Source organism: Lolium rigidum, chromosome 5 (genome assembly GCF_022539505.1).
Source record: "Lolium rigidum isolate FL_2022 chromosome 5, APGP_CSIRO_Lrig_0.1, whole genome shotgun sequence".
NCBI lineage: Eukaryota > Viridiplantae > Streptophyta > Magnoliopsida > Poales > Poaceae > Lolium > Lolium rigidum.
The window spans coordinates 185,697,085-185,721,430 of NC_061512.1; positions in this window are offsets into that span (position 1 = coordinate 185,697,085).

The window sequence follows — 24,346 nt, forward strand, 5'->3', positions numbered from 1 at the left end:
ACAAAAGCTCAGAGTCTTATTTTTCCGGGACGAAGACGGAGCCAGAAGGACACGCGCAGGAGAGCTGCCACGTGGCAGTACATAGGGCAGGCGCGACCCCACCCTAGGCCGCGCCTGGCCCGTGTACTGGCGCCTCGTCGCCTTGTTTGCTCCGCCCTTCCGCCTATTAATTCCTCGTACCAGGAAAACCCCAGGGACCAGAGCCTCCATCCACGAAAAGTTCTGACGCCGCCGTCAAACCGAAACCCTAGTTTGGGAGGGTTCTGCAGTCCATCCTGGCACCCTACCGGAGAGGAAAATCACTGCCGGAGGCCTCTACATTGCCATGTTTTCATCCGAGGTGATGCGTGAGTAGTCCTCCACGGGACCATGGGTCCATAGCAGTAGCTAGATGGCTGTCCTGTCCCTTTTGTGCTTCATGTATAGATCTTGTGAGGTGCCTAACATGATCAAGATCATCTATTTGTAATTGCTACATGTTGGTTTGATGTGGATCCTATTTATAGAGAGATTGCTTTGGTTGAGATTATGTATTATGTTATTATGATCTTGCATGCTCTCCGTTTCTAGTAGATGCTCTGGCCAAGTAGATGCTAGCGACTCCAAGAGGGAGTATTTATGCTCGATAGTGGGTTCATGCGTCTATTTAACCATGGGAAGTGACCTTGTTCTCTACGGTTGTAGATGTGCTTGTTGCTACTAGGGAGAAAACAGCGGTGTTCTATTCAAGGGTAGTTTCATCGTTTACTTTACACACATTGCTTAAAGCGATAGTCCGTTGCTTGCAACTTAATACTGGAGGGTGTCGCGGATGCAATCCTGAAGGTGGATTATTAGTCATAGATGCAGTTGGATTACGGTCTATGTATATTGTTGTAATGCCCACATACTTTCGTAGCATGTATTCTGCACCAACCATTAGCGTAGAATCTCTGTTTTTCAATTGCCCATCTGTAATTTGTTTACCCAACATATTTATTTATTGGGGAGGCGCCTCTAGTGAACTGTGGACTCCGGTCCTTCTTCTTTTAATTGCATACTTCTACAGCATTTTTCTGTTCTGTTCTCTGCAAACAATTCTTCTTCCACACGGTTCATTTAATCCTTTGTTTTCAGCAAAACCAGTGAGCTTGACAACCTCGCTGAAAGTTGGGGACAAAGTACTTGGTTGTTTGTGTGCAGGTCTCCACGTTGTTGCTGACGCCGACAGTTCGCCCTGCCACGAGTTGATTCGCAACACCTCGGGAGAGAACGTTTTTCTCCTACTGGTCGATTAACCTTGGTTTATTACTGAGGGAAAACTTCCACCTATGCTCATCATACCTTCCTCTTGGGGTTCCACTCAATGTTGCGCATAAATTCTCCTTCATCAACTCCACGCCCAACAATTAGCGAGACAAAGATCCGATGCTTTCGTAAAGGGGCTCGCAGATGCCACTGCTTACAATTTTAGTTGTTAACAATTAAGTAAAATATGTGTATCTCCAACAACTGATATAGCATGTGATAGCCTCCCAACAAACCCAACATATATATAGAGATAACAACAGATCCCTAAACATGCGCTACGACTCGCAAGACTCAACCAACAATCAACGACGATATGCGGCGGATATTTAACATGGCTCATATGGGTAACAGTGGAATAGGACACGTGACACAACAGAACCGCAATATATTGATAGTAGGAGATCAACGAGACAAAAACTGTAAAATAGGTGAAGAGGTGGGCTCGCTTGTGAAAAGCTGCAGAAGAACTTATCGTATTTCACAACACCACTTCATGATCCTATCCGGGAAGAAGCAAAACACTAGAACAAACAACGGATGCACCACTTAATACTACGGCAAGAGAATCGGCATGCTCGAGATGATATGCATGGCATGGCAACGATGATGCGATGCAGCTTATCCAATTTAAGCGGAATCGGAATTCCGACACACAATCAATATGTTCGAGTTGTTTTTCTTCCGGCAAGATTAAATATTGATTAGCATGACATAACATGGCAAGGGTATGCTACTTCAAATTTAAACGGAGCGGGGAAAACCACGTCGGTGTTCCGAAGTACTCCGCATATATGTGAGGTGAAATGCACAAACTAGCACAGCACGACATGATGCGAGATGCAAACAGAGGAATGGATGGCATATTCATGATCCTTGCTTTTTTCTAATTAATTTTCATATAGAACACATTTTAATTCGAGTTACAGATTAGAAGATATGATTTATACAACATATAAGAATTTTCTAGAATTTTCAGAAAAAAAGAAAAGGGGCTGGGGTTTTCTCACCGAGAGCTGGGCTAGCTGCAGAGGATGACGCGTGGGGCCGGGTTGCTGACTGGGACGGCTGACTAGATCGCGGCTGCTGGAACTAGCACGACACGACATGATGCGAGATACAAAGAGAGGAATGGATGGCATATTCATGATCCTTGCATTTTCTGATTAATTTTCATATAGAACACATTTTTATTCGAATTACAGATTAGAAGATATGATTTATACAAGATATAAGCATTTTCTGGAATTTTCAGAAAAAATAGAAAAGGGGCCGGGATTTTTCTCACCGAGGGCTGGGCTAGGTGCAAAGGATGATGCGCGGGGCCGGGTTGCTGACTGGGACGACTGACTGGATCGCGGCTGCTGGAACGCTTTGCACCGGAGAAGGGGCTAGCTCTAGCCACTAGGCTACGGTTGCATTGTTGATGAACATGGGTTTCGTGACAAGTTGAAGCAGAAACGAGTGGAGCTAGGCGCCATGGCGGAGACTTGCAGACGAGCTCGGGGACGACGGAGACATGACAAACCAGGATGGGCGAGATGGCATCGGGGGTGCGGCTCGATGCGGGGAAGCTGATGGAGGCGGTGCGGAGTCCAGGGGATCGCCGGAGAGTCGCCGGCGTCGAGTTCATGTGGCGGTTAATGGAGGTCAACGACGCGGGGATGGCTGAGGACTGGAACCGGAAGGCGAAGAGGTCTAGGAGGGGCGCATGCTCACCAGGAACGTGAGGAGAAGGTCGGAGATGGAGGAGGAGGTCTGAGAAGGCCGTAATCATCGTCGGAAGGTGGCAGCCGGGCCGGGGTTTTTCTCACCGAGGGCTAGGCTAGCTGCAGAGGATGACGCACGGGGCTAGGTTGCTGACTGGGACGGCTGACTGGATCGCGGCTGCTAGAACACTTTACACCGGAGAAGGGGCTAGCTCTAGACAATGACGAGGGGCCCAAGCTGTCAGCGATATAGAGAAACAAATGAACAAAAAGGTGTAACCTCGATTGCCCAGATGGGGATTCCAACTCTTCCTCACCAGAGCCGGCGCGATCGGCGCCGTCCTCGTCGCACCGCATCGCGTCCTACACCGTCCCCAAGCGCGAGGTTAAGGAGGAGGAGCCGGAGCTCGCGACGTCGCCAGCCAATCCGAGGCGTGGCGGCAGCGGCAGCCGGCAGCAGCAAAGGCGAGGCGGCGGCGCCCTCCTCATCCCGAAGCCGGAGGTGAAGGAGGAGCAGGACGATGAGGTAGCCTGGCAGGCGACGCTACTCGCGGAGTATGAGCATCAGTAGCGTCTCATCGCGGGCAGCGACGACCTCGAGGACTGCCCAGGGCTGCATGCGGCGTTCGCGGCGTCGCTGAACGACAAGGACGCCTGGAGGGGCGACCTCGACGCGGCGATCGACATGTCCATCCGTGACACCGGCAAGCCGCTCGTGGACCTCACCGACGACGGCGAGGCTGGGCCAAGCGGCGTGATGAAGGACGAGCCCGACGAGCGCGTCAAGCAGGAGGTCGTCACCGACGACATGTACAACTTCCACTAGTACTACGACGCCTCTGACCGCCGCAAGTACTTCTGGATTAGGTTTTATTTTAAATTTAATCGAATTTTGTTTGAATCTATGTAATATATAACAAGTTTGAATGAATTCACTCGAGTTTTAAATTTCTGAAATTTTGTTTGGGGATGCGGCTGGGGAGCGACGTCCCCTAAACGCGGCACGAACAAAACACGTCCCCCAAATGCTCGATCCGACACCGTTTGGGGAACTCTTTGGGGGACGCGGCTGGAGATGCTCTAACCTCTCACCATTCCTTCGCCATCACAGTTGCAAGATATGACAGTGACATCATCGATCAATATTTCATATTTATTATTATTAATTATTATTATTATTACTTTTTATGTAATGTTGCTTAGAAAATTTGAGAAATTTTCATTTTTCACTTCATGGGAGATAATGCATGACGGAGTCACAAGGGAACTAAGATGTAGATGTTGACTGCCAAAACCCACCGGCGGGCAGCGGCCTTGTCAACACCGTAGAGCCGGGAAGAGCCTAGAGCTGCGGCTGGCTGAGACCCCTCTGAGCGACGGCCCGCAATGCTCTTCTGGTCACACGCGGCGATGCGAAGTGCAAGCGTGCCACCCGACCTATACCTGGTCGGGAAGGTGATGGGGATGCCTCGCTTAGTTTCTGCAGGGCATACATGTAAACATTAAATACGAGCCTCGATCGGCTCTCGGGTTATCACAGTGAATCGGCTCAAAGAGCCGATCCACCCATGATTCGTACGGGGTGCACGAATACTTGGTGGTCCTGCTTGATCAAGATAAAGCTAATGAGATCTACGACGATTTAGAGTTTTCACCGCATAATCGGATCATCCTACTCCGAGGTTGGGCCTCGCGGCCACGCACGGTGCTCGTAAGCCGATCCTAAACAAGGCCTAAAAACCAACATGAAGTTGATCCTCGGAACATCCGGTTTAGGACTTGCGAACGCCACCCTACGTGCCACTGGATCCTCCCCCCTTTGTAAGGCCTAACTATTGCAGATATTAAACTAATCCTTGTAGAACAAGGAGCAAACGTAACGGATCAGATCTACTAAATAATGATCAAGCGGGGTGCCGCCCCACACCGAGATAGGTGTGAGGGCGGCTAGATATGCAAGGGTTGCACTACGTAAGCATGCTTAAACGAAGAACAATGCTAACCCTAACACATCTATGATAACTACGTTGCTCGCCATCAAAAGCGCTTCAGTACGAGCAACGCATGAACAACGTGGGGCTTGTGCTGCCTAGATCGCATCTTCATGTCGCTTACCTGATAGAAACCCTCGAGACGAAGGAGTTGGCGATGCGCCGAGATTGGTTTGTTTTGGGTTGAACGTGAGTTGTTGTTTATTCCATAAGCCCTAGGTACATATTTATAGTCCAGCGGACTTTCTAATGTGGGCGTGCACTAAACCGTGCACGAGTAAGATTCTATCTCTAAACTAAGATGCGATCTAATATGTTACAGATACACGGGCAATTAAGCCCAACTTGGTATAAAAGGCCGATCTTCGTATTCTCTTCATATATAACCTTCCAGCTTATCTTGATCGTGGCCCACCTCTGACTTGGTCAAATTCTGGTGATAACACATGCCCCCCTGGTTTTGGAAATGATATTTCCAAAATCATTACATTTTTCGTTTTCTTCATCGGGTCATGTCATGGCAGAGCTATCGCAGCGTCCCTCACTACGGTGCCTTGACTCCTCCTCCTCCATGGGAGACCCGCCGGCGAAGCACCTCCGGATTTGGGCAGATAGCGAAGATGATGATAACGAGGGCAGCGAGGATTAGTGACATGGCACCAGTAGTATGCGAACAATCGGCTCTTCACTGTAGAAAACCCTCCTCTGTTAATGAAGAAACACTTCTAGCCAAATGTTTTGCCGATAGTCAACGTCACACAGTTTCCCAAAAGAGCCGATGGCATCGCATCGGTCTCCATCATAAAAATACCAATAACGTCGGCCTAGCCGCCCTTCCAAACGGTAACCTGCGACCTCCACCTGAAAGGGCGAAGTCAGATCCCCAAATCGCCGCCTGAACCGTTCCAATCCACAATCATCTACACAGATCTCATCCGCGCCGCCCCCAACTCCTTCAACGCATCTCATGGCGGAATCATCCAACACCACCGCCACAGTTTCTGGCCTGAAGGTAAGCCTCAACCTCCTCCCGTCATTCGATTCGACATAAGATTAATGGCAAACACCTGGATTAATGTTCCGCTCCGCTATTAATTTAGGTCTCAGACATTCTTCTGCCACATCCTTCCCTCGCAAATTCGATGTGCCTCGGTCCTCGTTCTTCCGAGAGTCCCGCCCTGTTAATTTCGTGTGAGGCCAACAGAATTCCCTTCGTGAGTCAGCACCTAGATCTGACTTCCTGGGCCGACTGCTTGCGAGCCTGGCCTAATCCTCCTGAAGGTTGGGTGGCATGGTACAATAGAGTATCAAAATCCCATTATGCCACTTGGGAAACCATAGGGATAGCAGACGCCTTGTCCTTATCATTATCTCCTCTTGAGAAGAATGAGAACATCCTGAAGACAATCGGCTACTTCTGGTCTGATGCACTGAACTCGCTTCATGTTTGGCCATGGCCCTATGACCCCGACTCTGCTGGATGTGGCCATGATCACAGGACTAGACATTGCATCCCCCAGCCCTTCTGCATTCAAACTGCCAAAAGTCCCTTTCACTCTTTCCTCTAAAAAGGAATGTACCAGCTGGGGTGCCTACCTCAATCGCTATATGAAGAACAAAGGCCCTGTGACAGAGAGAGAACACACAGCTTTCCTGAACTTCTGGCTGGAGCACTTCATATTACGTGGCCCATCACTTGCTCCTACCAAGAATTACCTCTCCACGGCCTATGAACTTGCTAAAGGCACTCAGCTCGGCTTAGGCAAAGCTGTTTCTTGGAGAGGTCTACCGATCCCTTCAACCGATGTCCGTCAAACTTGTTCTCTCAAAAGACAGTTAAAACTGGCGGCCCCTGGTGGTTTATTCAGTTGTGGGCCCAATTATACTTCCAAAACCGAATCCCAGACTTCCCCTCGCTGACCACCTGCACCTTTCCGGATGCAAACGGCAAGGAAATTCGATGCACCAGCTATGGCCAAGCCCTGTATGGTCTCCCGGGCAGCAGGCTGATCCCCCAGGAAGCAGCAGGGTGGTTTAAGATTTTCTTCCAAGGTTTGGACAATCCCTGTTCCTCCCTTACACTCGAATCGGCAAATTTTGAAAACCCGAGTCTCTTTCCGATTGGATGACTTTGCCGATGACGCCTGACACACGAGCATCTGTACTCCCTCATGATCCGTCCTTGCTTCGTCCCTGTTGGCATGAGTACTTCGAACCGGATCATCAAGCCCGGTTACGAGTGTTATCAACCGGTAGTAGCAGCCCGCCAACTCGGTCTCGGGCAGGTGCCTCCACACTTCTTCCTACACCACCTGACAGCAAGTAGAGCTGAGCTGCCTGACATCCTCACTGCCCAAAGGTGTTATACCTTCTTTGACGCTTTGGCCATCCCAATTCCGCATAACCTCAGCTTCTCCCCCACTACCGATGGTTTTGAAACTTGGCGGTCCATGTGGAAGACCCACGTCTTCAGGAAGGCTCTAGGACCGCTGCTAAAAGAGCTTGACACCGAGTATGACATCCCTGCGGACCAGGTACCGTTACTTAAACATTTCTTGTAACCGCCTTATGGTGATTGTCTGTGACCTGACTCGTTTTCCTAGAAGGAACAAGATGGTCCGGTTCCTACACAAGCCGACGGTTCCCCTTTCGTATTTCTCCCTCCGGCACCAGTGGTTCTCTTCTGTCAGAGCTCGCCTCCCCTGAAGAAAGTTATAATGCGAAGTCGGCCGATTTCACCGAAATCGGCTCCCAAAGTAAAGCACCTTCGGGGCCCGTTGCCCCCAGAGCCTCGACTCGGGCGAGGACGGCCGTGAGGAAAGTGGCCGCCAAGAAAACCCTGAAGCGTAAGGCTCCGGTCCAAGAAAGCTTGCGTGTAAGTTGGTTCAGACCCCATAGACTCTTGTCCGTTTTCCCGAAATTGTTTACAATACGCTTGTATTCTTCCCTATAGGCCTCCACCGAAGGAACCTCCAGCGGGGCCGAAGAAACCAGTCAGGGGGACTCGAGCTCGGGAAACTCCGAGAGGTCCACCACCCAAAGCCAGACGGCTTCACCAGCGCCGGCTTCCAAGAAAAGGTCGATTCACCGACCCTTCGCACCCCAAGCCCCGACCAGGTCGGGGTCACGCACTGAAGCGCCGCCGTGCCACAAGGGCTCGTAAGAACCCACGAGCCTCTTCATCAAGCCAGGAGGTCTCAAATGTAATTATCCTCTTGGTCATACTCCATGTTGTCCCGTTGTCATTTGGATCGGGTAATCACTTTCCCCTGCAGGCCGAAGAAACTTCCGAGCGGGGATGTTGAGGAGGTGCCGATGCCGTCCGCTACCCTGGATCTAGCTGCCCCGACACCAGCGGCTGCACAAGTGGCTGACCCAACCGAGTCCCCAGAAAAGCCGATCGTTACTGCATCGGCTGTTCCTTCTCCCTTGGGAGAGGTATGTCTCTCCTCCTTGGCTTCGTCAATTCCTCGTTACCTACTAAACTCACTGTGTTTGCCTTATCAGGGTTGTGATCTCTCGAGCTTGCTTACGTTCGACCCAGAATCCATCGATCCCATTTCTTCCAAGGCAAGTGGGGAGCCGGATACTAGCACGGTCCGTGGCCAACTCCAGCGCCTCAAGGACTTGCTCTCTACCTCTACTGAGGCTCTGATTGAGAATTCCGAGGAAGTCAAAGGCATCCTCGAGGATATCCAGCCTCGTCTCCCTATGACCCTGCAAGTGAAGCTTTGGCCCGCTGTCACCCTGTCGGTCTTCAAGTCACGGGTGCAATCAGCTCGCCAAAGGATTAATCTTCGCCACTCCCAACTTCCGCTGAGAGCCGACATTGCCGAGAAGTGTCGACGGCTCAATGAGAAGAAGGCTGCTGCGGACGCCAAGAACGGATACTTCCGCCACTCGCGCCGAACTCAAGACCCTGCACAAGGAGCTGGAGGACCTTGAAGAGAGGGTAAGGGTGACCAAACGGCTCATCGAAGACAAGGAGGCCCTTGTTGCCCGCTGCGAAGATGAAGCAAAAGGCCTCACGGCCCGATCCGAAGACCGATCTGGCTGAAATCCGTTCCCTGAGCAATCAGCTGGTGACGGGCAAAGACGCAGATGACGAAGCTGAGATCGCTGAGGCGGAACGCATCCGTGTCGACGCCATTATCGCCCTTGGTGTGTTTCTCCAGTAGGGCCTTCATAGACAGATGATGTTTCGCTGGACTGGGTCTTTCTGTAATCGCTACCCCCTTTTTTTTTTTACTGGCCGATTTTCCACCGGCTAACATTTACCAACTGTCTGGTGTGGTGGTCATATGCCTCCCCCGAGCCGAATCTGTCTGGTAACTACAGATATCGGCTTTGCATTACGCCAAGGCACTGTACTCGTACGTCGGCTCTGTTGGGATTCGTGTAGCCGATGTGGTCGCTGTTCGTTAGATCGCCGTTGGACCCAAGCAGACCGTGTGGTGAACATAATCTTAGCCGACTCGCTGGGTCAAAGCCCTCTCATGAAGGTATCGTAATACCCCTCGTGTAAATCTGGAGCACTAGGCTCCGTCGGGAGGACGAGCAACGCGTTCGCATCAGCCGATGTCTCGCCATCGGCTTTCCTCTGCGTCCCACCGGGCGTGCCAGAATGTGTTGACTGCCAAAACCCACCGGCGGGCAGCGGCCTTGTCAACACCGTAGAGCCGAGAAGAGCCTAGAGCTGCGGCTGGCTGAGACCCCTCCGAGCGACGGCCCGCAATGCTCTTCTGGTCACACGCGGCGATGCGAAGTGCAAGGGCGTGCCACCTGACCTATACCTGGTCGGGGAAGGTGATGGGGATGCCTCGCTTAGTTTCTGCGGGGCATACATGTAAACATTAAATACGAGCCTCGATCGGCTCTCAGGTTATCCTGTGAATCGGCTCAAAGAGCCGATCCACCCATGATTCGTACGGGGTGCACGAATACTTGGTGGTCGTGCTTGATCAAGATAAAGCTAATGAGATCTACGACGATTTAGGGTTTTCACCGCATAATCGGATCATCCTACTCCAGGTTGGGCCTCGCGGCCACGCACGGTGCTCGTAAGCCGATCCTAAACAAGGCCTAAAAACCAACATGAAGTTGATCCTCGGAACATCCGGTTTAGGACTTGCGAACGCCACCCTACGTGCCACTGGATCCTCCCCCCCTTTGTAAGGCCTAACTATTGCAGATATTAAACTAATCCTTGTAGAACAAGGAGCAAACGTAACGGATCAGATCTACTAAATAATGATCAAGCGGGGTGCCGCCCCCACACCTGAGATAGGTGTGAGGGCGTCTAGATATGCAAGGGTTGCACTACGTAAGCATGCTTAAACGAAGAACAATGCTAACCCTAACACATCTATGATAACTACGTTGCTCGCCATCAAAAGCGCTTCGATACGAGCAACGCATGAACAACGTGGGGCTTGTGCTGCCTAGATCGCAAGATGCGATCTAGGCAGCATGTCGCTATCCGATAGAAACCCTCGAGACGAAGGAGTTGGCGATGCGCCGAGATTGGTTTGTTTTGGGTTGAACGTGAGTTGTTGTTTATTCCATAAGCCCTAGGTACATATTTATAGTCCAGCGGACTTTCTAATGTGGGCGTGCACTAAACCGTGCACGAGTAAGATTCTATCTCTAAACTAAGATGCGATCTAATATGTTACAGATACACGGGCAATTAAGCCCAACTTGGTATAAAAGGCCGATCTTCGTATTCTCTTCATATATAACCTTCCAGCTTATCTTGATCGTGGCCCACCTCTGACTTGGTCAAATTCTGGTGATAACAGTAGACAAGCGTGACTAAAAAAAACAATGACAACATCTATAAACCATGTGAATTGGGGTTCGAAACTACAAGTAAAGTTAGAATACAATCACACGAGTAGTTCTTTCGATCCAAATAGTTTATTTCTCTGTGTTTGTTCTCTACTCCTATCTCTGAAATATCACGAACACTTCTATCTCTTTAACCATTACCCTAAGAATCGAGCATTCATTGCTACGTCTAGAACGCTATCCTCGTCTTCCATATATAGCTAGATTCGTATTGCGGTAAGTAATGCCTTCCTTCCGGGGTGGTGTTTTGGAACATGAGAGCATATGCTCCCTATATATTTTAAAATGCATCTTACACATATTTTAAATTTTAAAAAAATTGAAACAAAAAATTCGCACGTACATATTCACGTGCTACGCGCTCACAAAGTTGTTTCATAAAAAATGAACTTATCATGTGACGTGTGGATAAGTTTTCTCTTTTTTACATAGTCCACAAAAAATATTATTTTTTCATGAAACTTGACGCATACACATATATTATGGAGATGTACATGTAGATTTTTTTGTCAAATTTTTTCCATATTTCAAAATATGTTTTGTTGGTAGAGGGAGCATACGCAACCGGGAACCGAATTGAATTTCCGCTTCCATACCATCTACACGTATAGATGTGCTCTCATCAGCAAAGCTGAATGTCTTTCTCATCCTCATAATGGCTAGATATGGGTCTTCTCTCCCTCCTCCACTATCCTCATGGTGAGGCTCAAGCATCCCTCTTCCACCATCCTTCCTCCTTTGTCACATGGTAAAATATAACCTCTTAGCCTTACTGCGTCATCGAGTGACAAGAAGCCACAATGACATCAACGATCAATAGTATGTATTTATTATTATTATTATTATTATTATTATCATTATAATCATAATCATAATAATAATAATGTAATATTGCTTAGAAAAATGGGGACCGTTTCTTTCCTTTTCCCGGAAGACAATGCAAGACGCGTGTCACGGACGAATTGAGATGTAGACACGTGTGACGAAAACAACGACAACACATAGACACGACGTGAGTTGGGGTTCAAGCTGACCTCTACAAATTGCGTTGGAATCGTAGCCCCACACAAATAGTTCCTTCAACCCAAAGACTACCCCTCCACCATGCCTCATCTTTCGGTTCTCCACTCCTATCTCCGAAACATCATGAACCCTTCTATCTCGTCGACCATCATCTGAAGTATAGATCCTCCCTCATCACGTCAAGGACGACGTTCTCCTCCTCCTCCTCCTCCTCCTCCTCCTCTTCCTCCATATAGCTCGATTGGTGTTGGAATTGTTGCCTTCCATGCCATCCCCATTCTTAGATCTGACCTCAGATCTGACATCATCGGGCAACAAAAGATGCATCCCTCATCATCCTCGGTTGTTGGAGCCTAGATCTACTTCTCCATCATCGTCTTAGTGAGATTCAATTATCCTTCTACTATATATCGTCCTTGTTGCTAACTCATATAGTCCTTTCCCATTTGCCCCATGGTCAGATCTGACCTCTTGTCCTTCACCGGTCTTCCCTACGGCCAGATGCGACGATGACAACAACAATCAATGGTATGTGTTTATTTTCTAAAATACTTGTGCTTATTCTTTATTTAATTTTCCCGTAATTCTAGGCCAAGAAACTTGATCATCATTTTTTTCTCCTCACATGGAAAATACCCTACCTTAGATTATCAACATCATTTATCCTTTCTTAGCATACTAGGTTCGTACCGCGGGAAGTGAGGTCTCCCATGTCATCCCCATGATTAGATCTGGTCTCGCCGGGCAACAAGGGATGCCTCGCTCATCCTTCTTGGTCGTCGGAGCCTGGATGTGCTTCTCCATCATCGCCCTAGTAAGGTTCAATTATCCTTGTTGCTAACCCGACGGTCCTTTCGCTGTCCTACACATGGTTAGATCTAACCTCTTAACCTTCGCGTTGGCCAGATATGACCTCTCATCCTTCTCGGTGGCCAGATCTGACCTCTCATCCTTTTCGGTGGCCAGATCTGACCTCACATTCCTTCTCGGTGGCTAGATCTGACTTCACACCCTTCTCTGTATCCGGATCTGACCTCTCACCCTTCTCGGTGGCTAGATCTGACCTCGAATCCTTCTCGGTGGCTAGATCTGACCTCGCATTCCTCTCGGTGGCTAGATGCGACGATGAAAAATCAATGGTATGTGTTTCTTTTCTAGAATACGAGAGTTCATTTTTTATTTAATTTTATTTATTTGGTAATCTTGGCCCCAAAACTCGATCGTCATTTTTTCTCTCCCCATACGTCAAGACCGACGTCCTCCTCCTCCATATAGCTCGGTTCTACAATAGGAAGTGATACCTTCCATGTCATCCTCATGCTTAGCTCTAGTCTTGTCGGGCGACTGAAGACGCCTCCCTCGCCCTCCTCGATTGCTAGAGCTTAGATCTGCTTCTCCATCATCGTCATGGTGAGGTTTAATTATCATTCTACTATCGTCCTCGTTTGCTTGTTGCTAACTCCGATAGTCCTTTTGCCACTCGTCGCATGGTCAGATCCAACCTCTCGTCCTTCACCTGTCTTCCCGGTGGCCAGATCCCAGATGCGACGACGAGAACAATCAATGGTATGTATTTTTATTTTCTTGAATAGGCATGTTTAGTTTATTTATAATTTTATTCAGTAATCCTTGCCCCAAACTTGATCGAATTTTTTCTCCCCACATGGCAAGTAGTAGTACTTATCAACGTCATTTATCCTTTCTTGAGCATACTCAGTGCATAGTAGTTCTATACAAGGAAATAATTATCCGGGCCAAATTCTGACAAAGAAAGCTTGTGAGGGCAGAGAGCCCAGCGTGAAACATCCATTGCCGAGATTAGCCGGGCCGCTCGATAGAAAAGAGAGAGCGATCTCGGCGCTTTCCCGGGCCGGATTCCAGTCCATCCCACGTCGAAACATCTCGACAGGCCGCATTCCGAAGAGAAAGCTAGAGACCGGGTTTACAGTTCCAGTTTTTGGTCCCTCCCGATAGCTACCTCGTCCTGAAAACCTAGAGAGTTCATGCGATACCACCCAAAACACTTGTCTTCACCCGAAACACTTCAGATCATACACTTATATCCTTGCCTGCCGAACGAGGCTTTAGAGAGATGAGCCGGGCCACTCGATGGAAAAAACGAAACCTAATCTCGGCGCTTTCCCCCTGAAATAAAGCCCGTTTCACCCCGTCGAAAGATCTCAGGACCCGTTGCAGCACGCATCCTGAGCACGCCGATAAATTCTCCTCCACCTCGTGTCTCTCTCTCGTTCTCCTCGTGACGACCCCCACACCCATCTTCCTCCTTCCATACACAGAACTAGATCAGGGCGAGGCAGAGAGGCAGGCCGGGATGGAGAACGGCAGCGGCAGCGGCGGCGGCGGGGAAGCGGTTCCAAACGGGGGAGGAGCCGAGAACGGGAAGGTGGTGCAGGCGTTTGAGCGATGCTTCGGGCAGGTGCAGGGGATCCTGGAGCACAACCAGATGCTGATCCAGGAGATCAAGCAGAACCAGGAGTCCGGCGAGGACGGCGACCTGAACCGTAACGTGGCCCTCATCCGCGAGCTCAACAGCAACATCGCTCGCGTCGGCAGCCTCTACTGCGACCTCTCGGCCGCCTTCGCCAAGGGCACCCCCGCCGCCAGGGCCACCGACGCCGCCAAGGGGTACAACAAGCGGTCGCGCCCACCCCAGTAGAAGATCTTCTAGATGAACCATCCGTCCATGCCGGCAGCAACCCCGTTTGCTTTCTCTCTTCAGTTTAGAGCCGGTCCCGATTTGATGAATCTTGTTTTCTTCTTCTGCTTAGCTTTTCCTGTGCCGTTATTTTAGCGTCGAGAGCTGAGACATGGCTTCCCCATGGGCAGCTTCTTGTCAGATACTCAGATAGGAGTATCAAACAAAGATGCAGGCAGCAGCAGTGTGCGACTGTATCGGTCTGTACTCCTATGTGTGTTTGTACTGATGGTTTACTGGCGCATGTGTCCTTCAGTCAGTTCAGATCCGATGAAATGGAATGGAATGAATAATGATTCCATTGTCCTCTGACGTTGTTTAGTGACAGGAGAGAGAAATGATCCTGCGGCTGCTCATCATCAGGCCCAAAGTATGGGGATCTCACTGGATCTCACTGACAGCGTGTTTTTGTTTCTGTTCCTGTGCATAGCATTTGCACACGGTTGTAACGGCATTTAGGACGTTTCAAATTATCCCCGCGCGTCCGTTTGCGTTGGCCCGCGGACGGCATACAGCCCGAGATGACCGTTTGCGTCGGGGGTATCCCAGGGTGCGGACCCATTTTTTTAGCACTGACACCGTCAACGTTGGTAATGGCGGTTTAAACTCCCGTCGAGGCATGCATGCCGCCGGCGATTACCGGTTCCCGCGCGCGCCAATAGATTGGTGCGTTTCGCCGGAATTTCACGCGCGCGGAAACTACCTGCGCGCGAACGCTGTTTCCCGCCCCGCCGTGCCTATATATGGTGGATGCCGGCGGGGGTGATGGGCACACCTCAACCTAAACCCTAGCACCATCCATGGCCGAGCACAACCGCACCTGGGCTCGCGTTGTTCAGATGGCCCGACAAGTCTACACGGATGATGTGGACCTCGCCGAGTTCCGTGCGACGGATGCGTTCGACGAGGAGCAGCTCGCCGCCGACGCCCTTCAGGCCGACCAGCTGGACCGGGAGGCGACGGAGGCGGAAGCTGCGGAGGAGGAGGCGGAGGCGGCACGGCGCGCGCTAGAGCGTCAGCGGGGGCGGCGGCCGTGGCGGAACTCCAGGCCGAGCTCGCCGAGGTGCGGGCGGAGATGGCGGCGGCTAGTGCCGCCCTTGCGGCGGCTCCTCCGTTGCCGGCGGCCCCACCTACGGACGACGTCATCCACGACATCGCCAACGAGGACGAGGACGACCACACCCGCTTCGAGTTCGGCAGCGACCGGCGAGCTTTGGTCGCGTCGTTCGAGAGCCTACCTCGGGGACGCCGATCGTCGTCATGCTCGGGCAGTTGAGGAGGAAGCTCGCAGCCATGCGATCTCCATGAGTCGGGCGTACCTGTGCTCCGACCTAGATTCGGTCGCGCGGAGGGGACCGGATCACGCACTGGTCGAGCAGGAGAACCGCGAGCTAGCGGACGCCATCTCCGCCAGTGATGATGCGGTGGCGACATCGGTTAGGGACATGGCGGCGATGGAGGCGGCGGCGAAGAGAGTCCACTGGGACTCGATCCTCTCTGGTCGAGGCCGTAGAACGCTGCAGGCGGCAGGACGAGATGTACGATCGGCGGCGTGCGCGGCGCGAGTGCGTTAGGCGGTCGGCTTCAACGACGGCGACAGCCCCTCTGGCGGCCAGTAGTAGGCCACGCGACTGCGAGTAACCCCGGCCGTGGTAGGCCTCGCGACGGGGAGTAGGTACGGCCGTTGTAGTTTTAGGTTAACTCGACTAACCATCTTTGTAAAGATGGTCCTTTTGACCAATCAATAGTAATGAGGAAATATTTTTCTTCCCTAGTAACTGCCTAGCGAACCCGAATGCAACCAACGCGGTCATTTGGCGCAACCGCGCAGCGTCCGCAGAGACTGAAATGTGCCATATTTTTTGGGCCGCGTTTGCGACTCCGCGGACGGCCCGGTCACTGTGCGTCGCCCCTCTGGAGCAGGGTGCAGGCGCATTTTTCGACCGCGGGACGCAAATGGTTGCTCAGCGTCCGTTTGCGTCCCCCCATTGGAGTATGTCCTAAGGCCATCTCCAATGCCCCCGCAAAATTGTCCATTCTGATGCGGCGGTCCACATACACGAAACAGGTTGCCGTCCGTATGAGGGTGGCAGCGGCCCCAATGCCCCTCCGCAACCAAAAAAGAAAACACATTTATTTAATCTATATAGGAGTCCATTTTACAACCAACAAAACAAGAAAAACAAAGGGGGGGGGATAGCTTCTAGTCGCCGCCAACATCTAGTCCTCACCGCCGAGGTTAATGAAGACCTGCGGCGGCGGCCACACATCGGGCAGAGGAGGAGAGAGGGGCAGCTGCTCAGTTGTCGGGTGGAGGTGGGGGAGGGGGCGCTGGTGCGACAACTGGATGGCCTCCTCGAGGCCAATTGACTTGGCCAGGTCCTCCGCCTCGGAGATGAGGATGGATCGACAGATGGCCTCCTCCATCGGCTTGTAGCCGCCAATGCCATTGTTGTCCTCCTCTGGCGGGTCCTCCTGTGCCTCGTGGTCGACGTCCTCGTGCTTGAGGTCTTTAAGGTATGCCACAATGCTGGTGCGCCACTCCTCGTGCTCCGCCTCGAACCAGCAGCCCCAGAGTGGAGAGTCCACGGGTTAGGCCGGGTCGCGCCTCAGATCGGGCAGCAAGTTATCTCACCGCCGCAGGATCTCCCGCTAGCGATCAGGCCCGCACGCGGGGATGGCGGGCACCAGCACCCGCGCTTGATTTAGATGCCACCCATAGGGAAGGTGGACGTCAGGTTAGGGCAGAGGCACGCCGGACTCTGCGAACTGGCGGGCGGTCTCGACCTCCACGTAGACGAGCCGCTCCAAGCGCGACACGGGTGGAGGACGAGGTGGCCTCTGGGCCTCGTGGACGAAGTGGTGGCCGCCATTCCCGCCACCGGTGGCCTTGTGGTCGTTGCGCTCGGGGTGAAACCATTTGTATCCTTTGGCCATGGTTGTGAGCTAGGGCACCAAGCTAGGGTTTCGATGGTCCTTGGAGGGAGAGAGGGAGAGAGAGATAACTAGGGGACGTGTGTGGGTTTGAGGACGATGAAAGGTCATCATTTAAGAAGACCGCGTGGACTCGCATCGCCTTGCCTCCCCTGCCGCTGACATGCGGGCCCATCGTGATCTAGAGCGGACACGCGTGGACGCGCAGTGTCCATGGCCACCGCAAACCCGACCCAAATTTGGGCCAGAGATGCGGGCCAAACAGACAGAAAATGTGGCACGTTCTAGATTTTTTTTGAGAGTCTATCGGTGTGATTAAACCTTAATCACATTAGGGATACAAAGTGTGATTAAGGATAACAGTAGGGATACAGACGCCCGTTGGGGCGCCAACAGCCAAACATGGCGACCGTGCTCGAGAAGCACACTACTCCTAGCTAGGTTATGAGCCTCCTTATTCGACACCCTACGCTTATGGACGACGACCACCTCATCAAGCTCTCGGGCCGTCTCCTTAATCTCCCGCACAATGTGTGCATAAGCTCCCATAGTCCCCTGGTCCATACTCCGTATCACATTCAGACAATCGCTCGCCACTCGAATCCGTCGAGTGTTTATGTCCTGCGCCAGAGAGAGCGCCTCCCGGCATGCTAGAGCCTCCAGAGTTTCAGCATCTGTTTTCCCCGGAAACACCATCGCCGAGGCTCCACAGAACACTCCCTCCGCGTCCCGTGCCACCGCCGCCACCGTGCCGAGGCCCGTGTTTTTACTGACTGCGGCGTCCACATTGATCTTCGTCACCCCTACCGGAGGAGGTAGCCACCGTGGCCTGTTCTAGATGAGGCACACCATTTGGCCTCGCATCTGTCCTCCGCGGACCGCGACGGACACATTCGGCCCGTATGCAGGGGCGTTTGAGATGGCATAAGTTCCAAGAGAGCATGCATTTTGTCAGGAGGAAAGTTCAAATCTTTCCTAACCTACCGAACTCATCGAAATAGGCTTGCGCCATGTTATATTAATATAGCATCCACACGATACAATAAGTCTTCTAGGGCAACAACACAATCAAGATCAGAAAAGGAAAACAAGAGAAAACAAAAAATCCGACATTGGCGGATTGGCCGAAACGGAGATGGTCCGCAACCATTGCGCTCTGGAGAATTCCTACCATGCTCCTAGCACTTTGAAGCGCCACGTATCAAGCAACACCTCTAAGAAGAAAAGCGATGACGGCAACGCTACTGCCCAGACTGGTCCTAGGGTTCCCCGGGTACGCTAGGGGGAGTGGGGCAGAGGTACACCTGATGCCCTTCACGAAGGAATGACGACAACCCCAAGCATCACCGCGTTAGTGCCGATACGACATGGATTTCTCCCGACCTCAAATAAACACCCCAGATGCTCCTTAGCGCTCCACCGAAACAAACCACCATAATCTTGCAATCACTGCCGTCGTCTCACCGTGGTGCAAGTTACGAGGTCGACAAAACCGAGAAGAAGGGACTCTCGAGAAGGCCAGTGATGTAGTAGCACGCGGGAGGGAACAACCTCCACCGCCATTAGCGGTAGCCGATCGAATGTTGCTACATGGACAAACTAGGCCCGGCTAGGCCCAGATCGGGCGCGTAAAGCCAGGCCGCCGCACTGCAATAGGCACACCATCCTCTCCACCACCCCAGCACAAGCACCTACTCCTTCTTCCACCACCACCGCACCTAAGGCGGCCCGCCTAGACCAAGATGGGGTCCAAACGGTCTAGATCTGGGCCGGAAGGGTGCAGCCGGCCATGATCAGCCAACCAGCCATCCAAGCTCCAGCTACCATGGCACACAGCAGCCAAGAGGCTGCTCCACCGCCACCATGATCACCCGGGCCTCACCGGACCGCCACGGGCCGTTGTGCGTGCTAGCGCCCCACGCGCGTGGGGAAGGTTTGGTCGCCGCCGGTGGCACCACAAATGCAATGCCCCACAGCCCACGCCGCCGGTGTTGGATAGGGGGAGGAAGAGATGGCGGGTGAGGTATTGCCCTTCCTTGCCTGCACGGATGCGAGACATGAGCGAGAGGAGTAAGGTTTTTTCCTTTAGGCGTTCACAACTAGGGATCATGATAGTAGACATGGACAATTTCAACGCTTGAATTAGGGTATAATCTCGATAGAACACATGAAAATCTGAGCTAAAAATGTCCATGCCTTATATGTAGATTGTACTCTAATTGAAGTGCTGAAAATCTTGCTTTCGATTGAGATTGAGCCGTAGTTCAGTAGGGGTCGGATGGCTTGAACTTGCCTCGTAGAAAAATGTTGTCTGTGTAGAAGGATAGAGAGGGAGAGAGATATGCGGAATATGATGGATGTATTATTGAGCCTCATGGGCGAGTATATATAGGCGTACAGGGATCATCTTGGAGTGCAAGACAAGACACAAGATCTATCTCTATCCTAGACTACCTAAACCGTACGTATACCAAATATATCTCTAACACTCCCCCGCGAGTCGTAGCGGTAGTGACGTGAACAACGGTAGCGTCGCGGACGGTCGGACCGGAGATAAACCGAAGTGGACCCCGGAAGGCGACACTCCCCGCAGTCGTAGCGGGAGCGTCGTGGACGGAGTTGCGTCGCGGATGCTTGGACTGTAGAGGAAGCTGGTGAGGCGCAGGCGAGGTGGTAGCCCTTATGCCGATGTCGAGGGAGCCGAGAGCGTTGGGTGGTGCAACCTTGGTCAGGGTAGCCGCGCGAGGGGATGCCGTGGTCGATGTCGTCGTCGGGTGTCGGTGTCGAGGTAGCCGCACATGAAGCCGCAAGCGCATAGTGCGCGAGGAGAGTGACGGAGACGCGTCGAGGCAGTCGTGGAGATGGTCGATGCCGAAGTCGAGGCAGTCTGAGCCGTCGAGGACGAGGTGCGGCCCTAGTTTTGCCGGAACCGGGCGCACGTCGGGGACGAAGGCATACTTCGGTTTTGCCAGAACCGAGTACACATAGAAGAAGTCGGTGACGCGGTCGAGGCAGTCGTAGAGGCGATGCCGAAGAAGACGTTGTCGAAGCCGATGAAGACGAGACGTCCGACGCGAGTTTGCCAGACTCGGGAACGTGTCGGGGACGAAGGCACTTCCGGTGTTACCAGTACCGGGCATGCGAGGGTAGGGAACATTACAAAGTGCGCGCCATGTCGGAGTAGACTAGTAGAGGAGGTCTCGACGACGGGTGTCGGAGAAGAGGAGCAGGTGGTGTAGTCGGGGAAGAGGCGAGTCTCGACGACGTGTGTCGGAGTAGAGTAGCAGGTGACGTAGTCGGGGAAGAGGCGAGGACGCTGGCGGCGAAGCTGTAGTGTACGAAGACGTAGAAGGCGGCGAACCCAGCGGTGACCAGGGGTGGTCAAGCCGGACGCCTAGACGGGCGTTGCGGTGGTCGGCGAGCCCGGCGCGACCTCGAAGAGGTTGGCGAGCCCAGCGGCGACCTGGGGTGGGGCGCGGCGGCGGTACACGAAGTAGGCGAGGAAGACCCGGCGGCGTGACGAAGACCATGCGCGGATGGAGGCGACCCGCGCCGAAGGGGCGGCGCTGTGGTGGCCTCGGACATCGACGCGCGGGGACGGCGAAGGCGACCGCGTGCGGCGACGCCACGGCCGAGGGGCTGGCGTAGGCTGCAGGGCGCGAGTCGGTGCAGCGGCGGGACGCCACCGGCGATGTACGCGCCTCGAAGGCGCGTCGTTGGCTAGCGGCATGGACCAAAGGCGGCGGCGCTGCGACCCGAAGGGGCGACGCAGCGGCAGCCCGTAGCTCGATCGGTGGTAGGCGCGTGCTCGGGGACGTGCTTGGCGGAGACGTGCGCGCGGTCGGTTGATCAGACCGACGGCGGCGCTGTACGCGTCATGGCGTGGACGACGAGCCGCAGATTGGAGTCGTTGGCGACGTTGTCGGTGATGTCCCGGGCGATGACGGCGAAGACGGACCGGCGATGGAGACTGCGCGGGCGAGACAGCCTGCTGCGTCGCACGTAGGCGTCCCGTGTGTGACGCGTGCGGCCGTGCCGCGCGGTTGATGAAGATGGCCGGTATAGATCGATGCCGTTGTCGGAGTAGAGGCGCGCGGTGACGGCGGCGGTGGGCGACTCAATCCGATCTATGATCGGTAAACCAAGAAAACGCCGGTCGAGCGACCGGCGGAGCAAGAAAACCAATCTACGGATTGGAAAAAAGACTCGAGGGCAGCGGATCAACGGATCGGCGGACGAACCCTCATACGGGTTGCGCGGCCCCCGGAGTAGGTCATGGAGATTGACCTCCCCAGGGGCGGCGCGGGCGGAAGCGCGGGCGGCGGCTAGGTCAAGGAGCGTGCCGCTCTGATACCATGTAGAAGGATAGACAGGGAGAGAGATATGCGGAATATGATGGATGTATTATTGAGCCTCATGGGCGAGTATATATAGGCGTACAGGGATCATCTTGGAGTGCAAGACAAGACACAAGATCTATCTCTATCCTAGACTACCTAAACCGTACGTATACCAAATATATCTCTAACAGTCTGCAAAGGCTAAGTACAGGGAAAATGCGTTCTCAGTGAGATCCAATCAGATCCCGGTACTTTGATCCCTGATGATGAGAAGCCTCAGGATCGCTTCTCTCTCTTGTCACCAACAAACGTCATGCGACAAACCAATCATTTATTCATTCCATCTGATCTGGACTCACTCAAGGACACATGCTCCAGTAGGCCGTCACTACAGACACACACATGAGTACATGCTGACACTGCTGCGGCCCGCGTCTCTGTTTGATATCTGACAACAAGCTGTCATAGCGCGACGCTAAAACGACACATCAAGAAAAGCTAAGATGAAGATAAGAAAACAAGACTAGAATCTGACTGCCACTCTAAATTTGAAGAGAGAAAGCAGAAAGCACCTCCTCCGCTTCCGCTTTCTCTCTTCCGGTTTAGAGCATCACTCAGATTCGAGTCTTTTCTCCTTCTCTTCTTCTTAGCTCTCCCTGATGTGTTGTTCTAGCGTCCGCCATGAGCAGCCTGCTATTATATATCAGATAGAGATGCAGGCAACAACACAGTATGTATTTCATTGTCCTTGAGTCAGTCTGATGCATAGACGTTGGTTTGCAGACGAAATCCTAAGTTCTAACAGAGCATGCATTTTTCAGGAGGCAATTTGAATCTGTCGTAATCCGACATCTACCGAACTCCTTGAAATAGGTTTTACGCCCCGCTATATTAATATGGTAGCCACACAATACAACGAGTCGGGAGCAAAAAAAAAAAATAGATTAAAAGAAAAGAAACAATGCTGACACCGACGGATCGGCGAAAAAGAAGATGATCCTCAACTGTCGCAGCCTCTGGGGAGTTCCCACCACGCTCCTAGCACTCTGAAGCACCGCGCACCAAGCAACACCTACAAAAAAGAAAAAAACAGCGTTGATGTTGCTGCCCGAACTGGTCCTAGGGTTTATCCTGATATACTACGAGGATTAGGAAGAGGTACACTCGATGCCCTTCACGAAGGAATGACGACACCCGCAAGCATCACCGTGTTGGTGCTGAGATGACATGGATTTCTCCTGACCTCCAAAAAACCACACCGCGCAGTCTTGCAATCACCATTATCGTCTCATTGTGGCCCATGTAGTGAGGCCGACAAGACCAAGAAGAAGGGACTCCAACTAACGCGCGGGAGGGAACGACCTCCACCACTCTTGGTGGTAGCCAGCCGGATGTTGCAGCTGAAACAAATCAGGCCTACATAGGCCCGACTTGGCCTGTAAAGCCCTGCCGCCGTACTGCAGCAGGCATGCAACCGTCTCCGCCATGCCAGCACGAGCACATGTTCGTCTGTCCACCGGTGAAGCCGCCACCTTGCCCGAGGCGGACCACCTAGACCCAAATAAGGTCCAAAAGACCCAGATTTGGGTGGGGAGGGTGCAGCCGGCCACGCTCAGCATACTGAACTTCATTCCACACTCTCGGCCGATCGGTCGGCTATTCAGGCGCGCAAGAAGCATGAGGGATGGGCCTGCTCTTGGAAAGCAAACGTCACGCGCGGCCAGACACAGCCGGTCACCTTGCACACACCGGGCCTTTGACGGGTTGGACCACTGGCAAACGTCACGTGACCAGTTGGCGCGTTTTCGTTTTGTTTCACGTTGGACACGGGAAATCATCAGCCCTTTGTGAAACTTTGAAACATACGTGGCGTAGCTGTGTGACCAAACTTGCAGCATGATTGGTTGCCTGCATGTGTAGACAGGCTCTAAAACAACGCAAGGTTTTGGCCGAATGGAGCTTGCCTGCCATATGAGTGCATTGTTAAGATATGGGTATTTTTCTGCCACCAAATATGCGAAGTGTTTTAATCTAGCTACAGACATTTGATGTCAGGGATTTTATTTTATACATGACATTATTATGGTGAAATACGTACATGCACCCTGGCAAATATTTTTGATTCAAAGATACACGCAATGGAACGATTTTAATAAATTTGATATTTTCTGTGGATGAAACATTTTTGATCACAAATATTACACAAATGGGATATTTGAGAAATCTTGAAATTAATATCCTTTTACTCAAAGATTTCCTCAGCGTTAGAGCATATTACGAGCACATATTTTGATCTTTTACAATAAATTATTTGCACAGCAATTACAAGCGTCTAATTATTTTTCTGCTATAAAATGGTCCGCTCTCTTCCCTCCCTTCTCCTCAATCCTCGCAGACCAATAGAAGAAGCAATGCCTCGTAGGGGGAGGGCGAGGGGCAAAGTGAACATCCAGTGGATCATAGACAACAAAAGGCGCAAAACGGCGCTGAAGAGGT